Source organism: Lygodium microphyllum, chromosome 23 (assembly GCF_053477565.2).
Source record: "Lygodium microphyllum isolate KBCC chromosome 23, Lygodium_microphyllum_v1.1.10, whole genome shotgun sequence".
Classification (NCBI taxonomy): Eukaryota; Viridiplantae; Streptophyta; class Polypodiopsida; order Schizaeales; family Lygodiaceae; genus Lygodium; species Lygodium microphyllum.
The window spans coordinates 98,975,457-98,984,137 of record NC_141157.1 but is presented as its reverse complement, the minus strand read 5'-3'; positions in this window follow the sequence as shown (position 1 = coordinate 98,984,137).

Sequence of the window (8,681 nt, the reverse complement as noted above, 5' to 3'; positions counted from 1 at the left end):
ACGGGCAACGTCGAGCTCGAGACTCTACCTCGCGAAGGAATAGGCTTCTTCAATGGGGCAGCCATGTCAAGAAATACTATCCCCCCACACATCCTTTGCATGAACCACCAATGTTGGAAACACCAATCAACGTCCGAGTAGCCACCATCACCAAAATCAATGATGAGGATGAGGAAATTGTGGAACCTGCATACGTGCACATCACGGTCACTGCCAAGCAAACATGCATCTTCAATGCCTTAATTGACGAGGGAGAGGAATTCAATGTCTTGACTCATGATCATTGGACCCAACTTGGCAAACCACAACTACAACCCACTAATGTGAGTTTAAATCTGTATGGGGGTTGCTTCTATGCACTTCTCGGTAAGTGTAGGGCTGCCATTTCTATCGAGACTGAAACTGTACCAATGATCTATGTGCTGCCAAACACCAAGGACGTAGGCACGGAGATGTTGCTAGGGCGAATCTTCAAGAAGCAAACTCGTTGCCACGTCGATTATGAATTGCAGTGCATTCACCTCGCCATAGGCAACATCTACATTGATACACCTTTCAGCAAGGGTTGCGTGATGGAACAATCTGCACGGCCACTGATAGAACTATTAGCATCCAGATCTAAGGAGAAGGGTAATGCTTAGCCACCACCCACCATCTCTCAAGAACCGCTACTCGTGGTAACAAAAGCTAAGGCTCAACAGCTTAGTTTCCAATGGAGGCCTAAATAGCTGCAACCACTACCTAGGAGCCATTTCACACGACCTCATAAGACCCAAAGCTCTAAACCTAGGACACCAAGATGTAGTTAGAGAAATCAATGCATGATCAGGCAAAGGTGGGTCCCTAAAGCCCTCCTGCACATGCAAGGCTACTATGAGGGGAATGCTTGGTTATGGATCCCTAAAGTCCACACGGCCAAGACCACCACTCATATGCTACCCCCAAGCCTGATCACCCCCAGCCCCATAAAACCTCAAGACCATAAACTGCAGTGCTCCCTAGGCCCACATCCATCAAACCCATCCACACATATGCCCGAGAGAGTCGAACAAGCCTACCGGCCCAAATGACAAACATTGTCACATGACGCATCACCCACTAGAGCCCATCCAACTATAATGATCCACTCTGGAGGCAGCAGTTCATCAGAAGTAGCTGCTACTTCCCTAGCCCTAAGCCATGAAGCCCAACCGCAACCTAAGGCACACCCACAACAACAACTATCCACTCTCAAAGGCTCTAGTGCTATCAAACCCCAACCACCAGCACGTTTTAAACCCTCCTACGAGCAGAAATCATTTTTTACACTAGTCTCAAATCTAGCCGAAGATACAAGGGATGACATGGTTGATTGCATTAGATAGGTCAATGCCACCTTCAGAGAGCTAGCTCTGAGCTATGACTGCTTGGACTTAGGCTTATTGCTCGAGCCTTTTGCAATCGAAATTTGTACGATGCCCTGTTTTTGGGAGACGTTTGAACTTGCCTCGCAAAGGCAACAAATTTCACTGCTGTATTGCTCAACAGCGAGGTCTCTAAAGAGCAAGCCCTCAAACAGCGCCTCATAACGTCATACGATCAGCGAACTACTTCTGCCATCACCGACCAAGAAATTGCAAAATTATCTAAACTTGTTGGGATTGAATCCCCATTCTTATGGCACTAGTACACTCTCAGGTTGCAATGGGAAGTAGAGGGATGCCGAGTCATGACCAACGCGGAGCAGCACCACGTAATTAAAACAGTGGATCACGACCCCACTTATATCGCTCCAACCTCGTATAGAGTGTTAACTACTCTTCGCGACCGCCTCCTGGAGGAGCACATCAAGGGACACCCTTACCTCGATCGCCTACTGACTGAGGAGGAGCTACACATTGCTAGCTGTGGTGCCTTCGGTGACTTCCTAATAGATGTTCTCACTTACATAACACACGTTTGTCACGAATCGTGTGGTGGGGGGACTTGCTCAAGATGCTGCGCCGAACACACACAGAATGCACAAGGAGAAGCTCACTCAACAGACAAGAAGAGAGATGGAGGCCAAAACTTTTTTGTGCTGGTTTATTCTTCTTCTTCCACACACTTTACAATGTACACAAAGTATAGATAAGATACAACATAAAGGAAAGTGGCCTAGTAAGTCAAACAATGCATAACTGACTACACTAGTCGACTCGCGCTATAACTATGCCACTTGTAAATAGGTGCAACAACCTGAATATAATAAGTAATGAGTCAGTGGCCATGTGAGAGTCATAATGACCACCGACGTGCTAAGTGTAGACGTGTGGACCCATCTAACCAGGTGGTCCATCATTAATGTCCGGATGTGTTGAGCTTGTCATCTCAACACTCCCCCTCAAGCTCAACTGCATCTTTGCAACTCGAAGTAAGTTGCGAAACTTTTGAAGCTTCTCTGTACCCAATGCCTTCGTGAAGATGTTAGCTATTTGATCCTATGTGCTGACATAAACCAAGTCAATCTCACCTGCTAGTACCTTCTCTCTCACAAAGTGGTAGTGTACCTCAATATGTTCTGTCCTGGCATGGAACACAGGGTTCTTAGGCAACTGTATACTGCTCATGTTGTCACAGTAAATGACAATTGGACCTTCCACCTGCACATCTAAATCTTTGTCCTGATCTGTAAGGTCGGTTACAGTAGCCATGCGGACGTTCAGTGGGGGTTCTAGCATGGGCGGCTCATGTAATGGATGGGAAGGAGGATAGTACTTCTTTATGCGGCTGCCATTAAAAAAGCCTATTCCTTCACCGTCAAGTGTCTCCAACTCAACATTCCCAGTCCTACCAATCATGCGTACTCTGAAAGGCCCTAGCCCCCGAAACTTCATCTTCTGTTTATGTCCTTTTACCGAGTATAGCAGAACAAGGTCCCCTTGTTCGAAGTCTCGCTGCTTGACATGCTTGTCAAACCACATCTTTCGTCGAGCCTTTTCACAATCAGAGAGTGAGTGGCGAGGAGTCGGGTCTCCGTTAAGCGCTCTAGCTCCACCAAGCGTTTGGTCCAAGCCTCTCTTCCCTCCCAACGCTCCTAGACTGCTAGCCTCAAGCTAGGGATAAAGAATTCTAAGGGTAAAATGGCTTCAGTTCCGTACGTCAACCTAAAAGGCGTCTGCCCTACAACCATTTTATAAGCTGTGCGATAGGCCCACAAGGCCGCCATTAGCTTGTTGTCCCAGTCACTTCTTGAAGTAGACATGACTTTTGTAAGCACGTTGACTAAGATTTTATTTGTGGATTTGGCTTGGCCATTAGCCTGAGGGTAATAGGGAGAGGACTTTTGATGAATTATTAGGAAGGTAGAGAGCAAGTGGGCAATCACTTCATTAATGAAGTGCGTGCCTTGGTCGCTTATAAGTTCGATTGGGCAGCCAAACCGTGAAATGACCTGCTCCCACAAGAACTTTGCGTTGGTCCTAGCATCATTCTTCCTCGTGGCTCGTGCCTCTACCCATTTCGTTAGATAGTCGGTTGCCACGATGATGTAGCGAGCTTGGGAATATTGTACCACAGGACTGATAGGTCCAATAAAATCGATGCCCCATTTTTCAAAGGGTTGTCGGGCTATGACAGGGGTCAACTCCATCTTGTCCTTTCGCACAAGCACTTTGGTCCTTTGGCACTCATCGCAGTGCTTTACAAATTTAGCTGTATCGCGGAAGAGGGTGGGCCACCATAGCTAGGATTGTAGCACTTTTCAGGCTGTCGTATATCTGCTAAAGTGTCCTCTAGCGATTCCTCCATGTGCTTCGTTCAATGCATCGTGCATCTCGTGCTCACACACACACCTGTGCAATAAACCGTCTTGTCCCAACCTGTAGAGTTAACCAACGATCAGTTGGTATGGCTGAATTTTCAAGATAAGTCTTTTCAGCCTGGCCTTCTCAATGGGTCGCTCTAGTAGTCCATTTTCTAGCACTTGCACTATGTCATCGGTCGAATATGGTGTAAGATCAGCTTTAAATAATTCTCGCTCACTAGACAGGTTAAAGAGATGGGCACCCGGCAAATCGTCAGGCACGCCTTGTCCAGCGGCTTCTCCTGTGGGTATACGAGACATGTGGTCAGCCATGTAATGCTACTATCCTTTGCGTACAACCATAGAGAAGTCAAACTCCAGTAAGAGGAGTAACCATCTAGCTATGCGCCTCGTAGTGCAAGGCTTGTTCACAAGATACAGCAAGGCTTGATGGTCAACAAAGAAGACAAAGGGAGTGGCCAACAGGTAATGCCTAAATTTCTTTACCGCAAATACCATGGCCAACCCCTCCCTTTCTGTCGTGGAATAGTTCATCTTGGTCTCTCTGAGCTGCCTACTGGCAAAACTCACCGGGTAATCCAAGTTATGTTCACCAGGCTGGCATAGCACGGCTCCAATAGCGAACTTAGAGGCATCTATGTGTACATGAGACGTTATGTTCCAGTCTGGGGCTTGTAAGATTGATGAAGTTGTAAGAGCCTTTTTCAACTCCTCATATGCGCGCTGGCATTCCTCCGTCCACTCAAACACTATCAATAGCTTGTACAATGGTCTAGCTATTAGTGCGTAATTTAGTACAAAGTGTCGATAATATCCAGTGTGTCCCAAGAAGCACTGAAGTCCCTTGTAGTTATCGGGTGGTGGTAAGTCAACAATGACTCTGACTTTGGAAAAGTCAATAGCAATGCCATTCCTTGACACTACGTGCCCTAAGATGCATCCATGTTTTACCCAGAACTGGCACTTTAAGAGGTTCAACGAGAGGTGGTACAGCCTACACCTTTCAAAGACAGCTCTCAATTTCTCCAAGTGTTCGGCCCAACTAGAGTGTAAACATAGGTCGTCTACGAACACTTCCAGTTTGTGCCTAAGCATGTCCTTAAAGATAGTGCACATTAGGCATTGGAAAGTTGCAGGTGTGTTCATTAGCCCAAAGGCATGACAACGTAGGCAAACACGCCCCATTCCGTGGCAAGGGCAGTCTTGTGCTTGTCGTCAGGGTGCACTTGAACTTGATTGTAGCCCGAGAAACCATCCAGAAAACTGTAGGCTTCCTTTCCTAATACCCTCTCAAGCATGTGCTCAGTGTAAGATAGTTATCCCTCTTCGTAGTGGCATTCACTTTTTTGTAGTTCACGCACACTCAGATTTTTCCATTCTTTCTCATGACAATCACGATAGGTGATACCCAGTCCGTGTGCTCGATCTCATATATGAATCCTGCCCTCATGAGTTTATCAATCTCCTCTTTTACTGCATGGGCGTGCTTGGGATTCATGGGGTAAGGTCGTTGTTTCGTTGGCATTGCATCTGGGACCATTGGGATGTTATGAGTCACAACCCTAGGGTCGACTCCCTTAAGTTCCAGGCAAATACGTCAATGTACTCTTGCAGGAGCGTAACGAGTTTGGTCTCTTCATCCTCCACCAAGTCATCTGCAACGAACACCGGTCTTGGTTTTTCCCCTTCCCCAGCCAAGTTAACCTCTTTGACTTTGGCGGGTCCCTCGATCGGTTCACTAGTCTGACCTTGTCTTTTTGCACCTAATAGAATCACCACTCTGTCACCCTTTTTAAATTTTGTAAACCGTTTGGGTAGATCCTGTGGTTTCTTCTGCCTTTCCGCTTCTGAGTCCCTTGCTTGCTTTCTGGCCTTCTCTTTTAGCCTCCTGCACCTCAGGTGGATTGGCAAGTCTCCCTTGGTGCGTTTAACCTTAGAGGGTTGTGGTATCTTGGGATCACTCTCAGTGCTAACTTTCGACTTTGAGTTGAACTCGCATCCCTCACTTGAGGAAGGTGTTTTCCCAGGGGGTCGTAGTTCCATAGGTGCATCTGTCTTGAGCACTGGGATTACCCATGGTTGTGCTACTCCGGCTTGCTCGTAATCCACGGCTCCTATGCGTTCTAGTCAGGATCTGTCACACTCCATTCTCATGACTCCTTTTTCGTTCCGACTGATCCCTTCTTTCTTAGGCCTCGAGTCTGCCCTGATTTGTTCTATCGCTTTTCCCTCCGTGTCGTACTCTATTGTGTCGATCTCTTCTTCACTCTCTTCCCCCGTAGAGTGACAATCCTCATACTCCTCATCATCAGGTTCTATCCTTCTGACTGCTCATCATCCCCTAAGCTTCCCTCTTAAATATCCTTGTCATCAGTAACTAAAGCCCAGTTATATAACAAGTTCAGGTCGTGGACCTTGGTCCATTTTCATTTTGGTTTAGCTAAAAGGTCACGTAGAGGTTTTAAGTTAGCAGCCAAATTGCCATCCAATTTATTGGCCAGATACTCTACGATTTCCTGAAGCTCTAATTTGTTGTTGGGGATGTGGGACAAGGCCAGTTTGCCCGGGTTGAGTGAGCTTCCTGCCATCATGTAAAGTGGCACAACTGGCTCCTTAGTTGGCACGGTTGCGGCTTTAGCAGCTTGCTGATGTGGTTCTTCCTCATCTGAGAATGGTACATCAATGGTTGCCAAAAAGTGCATCCAATCCCTCTCATCCTCGGGGCAAGGAATATATCTAGCGCGCGATCCATAGAATTTGGTCGTTTGAGTATCACCTTTTAGTATAGCCGAGATGGCAGCTCAGTCAATAGGTGTCGTCATCCAAGTGTCCATCTCTACCCTCACTGCACTAGTTCTGTTCCCTAGGAAAATCAATCCATTGCCCGAGTCCTCTATGACACGTGCATTCCTCATCCAAGGTCGGCCTAATAGTATGTTGTAATCCACTCCCTTCATGACAATGAAGTTTACCGAAAATTGCACACCGACAATCTTTACCGGCCAATTCTTTAAGACCCCAAATGGTCTTACCCTCATTCCATTTGCTAACGTGACATTGAATCTAACAGTCTCTACAGGAGGGTTTCCCCACAGCAATCTCCACTTCGTCCACAAGATGCACAAGAAGGTGGACTTGTATCGTGAGCATGCTAGTGGGCAGGTATTTCTCAAAGAGACAAACCATCTCCACTACTCCCCGCCTCGCAGATTCAATAGAGGACGTATTAATCTCTTTCTGTGAGATCCATTGCACCAAATTCGATAACTTGTAAATGGCCCCGCGAATTTCTGGAGTAAGGCATCCTGCGATCGCGATCTGTAGGACAAACTGCCACAAATGAGAAAGCATTATGAATAATGGCCACTTTTCAAATTGCAAAATGCCTACGCTAATTACAATCCATTCGTAGCACAAACCTGACATATGTTTTGTCCTTGTTAGCTTGTTCTCGCTCTGGGCAGCGTGATGAAATGTGGCCTGGGTGGCCGCAAGTCCAGCATGTGACTGGATCCTGGCTGGGCCCTCCAAAGCCTTTGCCTCTTCCTCTTCCTAAAGCCATCACCGGCACTGGCCGATAGTCCATCAGGACTGGGTTGCCCTCCTCGTCATACGATATGTATGGATTGACATATGTCTCTTCCTCATTAGGCTCCTCCACAAAGTGAATAGGAGCATCGCTAGATGGGTGAGTCACAAAAGGCCCTGGTGGCCTGGGTATACCAGTTGGGTTCATCTCCAGCCTAGGCACAACAGGTCTTGAGTCAGTTGGTGCTGAAAGAGCTAACTGGGCTCCCCTGCCAAAGAAATTAGGTGGCCTATTACCAAGTATGGAGGGTTGTACTGCTGCGTATATGGGAATCTCCTCGGCATTCTGCAATGCACTGCATCATGCCCAAACCTACCGCAATTTGAGCATGGCCGAGATCTAGGATCTTGGTACTCAACTGGGAGGTGATTGCCGCCACAGTACACACATTGTACATGCGATCTCACAGGCTTCCTCACGAGCTCTTGCAGCCATGCAATCTCCATTCTCATCTCTGCCATCCCTTGGTCGTGGTCTACACTCTTTCCCTTATCCTGCATGCTAGCAGGTGCTTTTCCCCCCAAGGTGGTTGATCTCTCAGGGTCCCTCTGGCTTGCACTATCTCGGTTGGGAGTCCTCATGCTATGTTCCTTGAGTTTATCATCTACGCGTATTGCCTCCTCGAAGACTCAAGCTAGCACGTCTCATTGTAAGGTGGAGTTACTGGCCAAAGCCTTGTAGAGCTCCTCACTCCGAATCCCGTTCATGAACACTGTAGACACTGTCCTCTCGGTAGGTCGCTCATTGGTAGGGATTCTCTTGTAGAGGCTGCACACCTGAGTGACGTAATCCCTAACGTCCTCCTTCTCCCTTTGACTGATATTCATCAACCTAACAATGAGGTTATCTGAATACCCCGCCTCCGAAAACCTCTTGATGAAGAGGCCCTTAAGGCGAGTAAAGTTTGTACGTTCTACGTCATCCAGACTAGAATACCAGGTTCTCCCATTGTCGCCTAAGCACAGGCTGAAGGCTTGAGCTCGCTGCGCAGGGTTAGTAAGACCGTTCGCCTCACATACTTGCTCGAACTGCTCCGTTAAGCTGTACAGGTTATTGCTAGGTTCGTATCGAGCTAGTTGTTTTGCTACTATGGGGATTCTGGCTTGCCCTTTAGCCTCTTGTGTGACTCCCAATCCTGACAGTAGCGTAGTGGCTAGGGCAGTAGCACTCTGTTCCACGGATCTATTGTCCATGAGTCACTTTGCCACCAGTTCACTCAATGTCATGCCAGCCTCTGCTACCCATTCCCTCTCTACGTTCGGTCCGGACTTGGCTGCCCCAGCTAGGTCTAGTACTCGTCTAACCTCA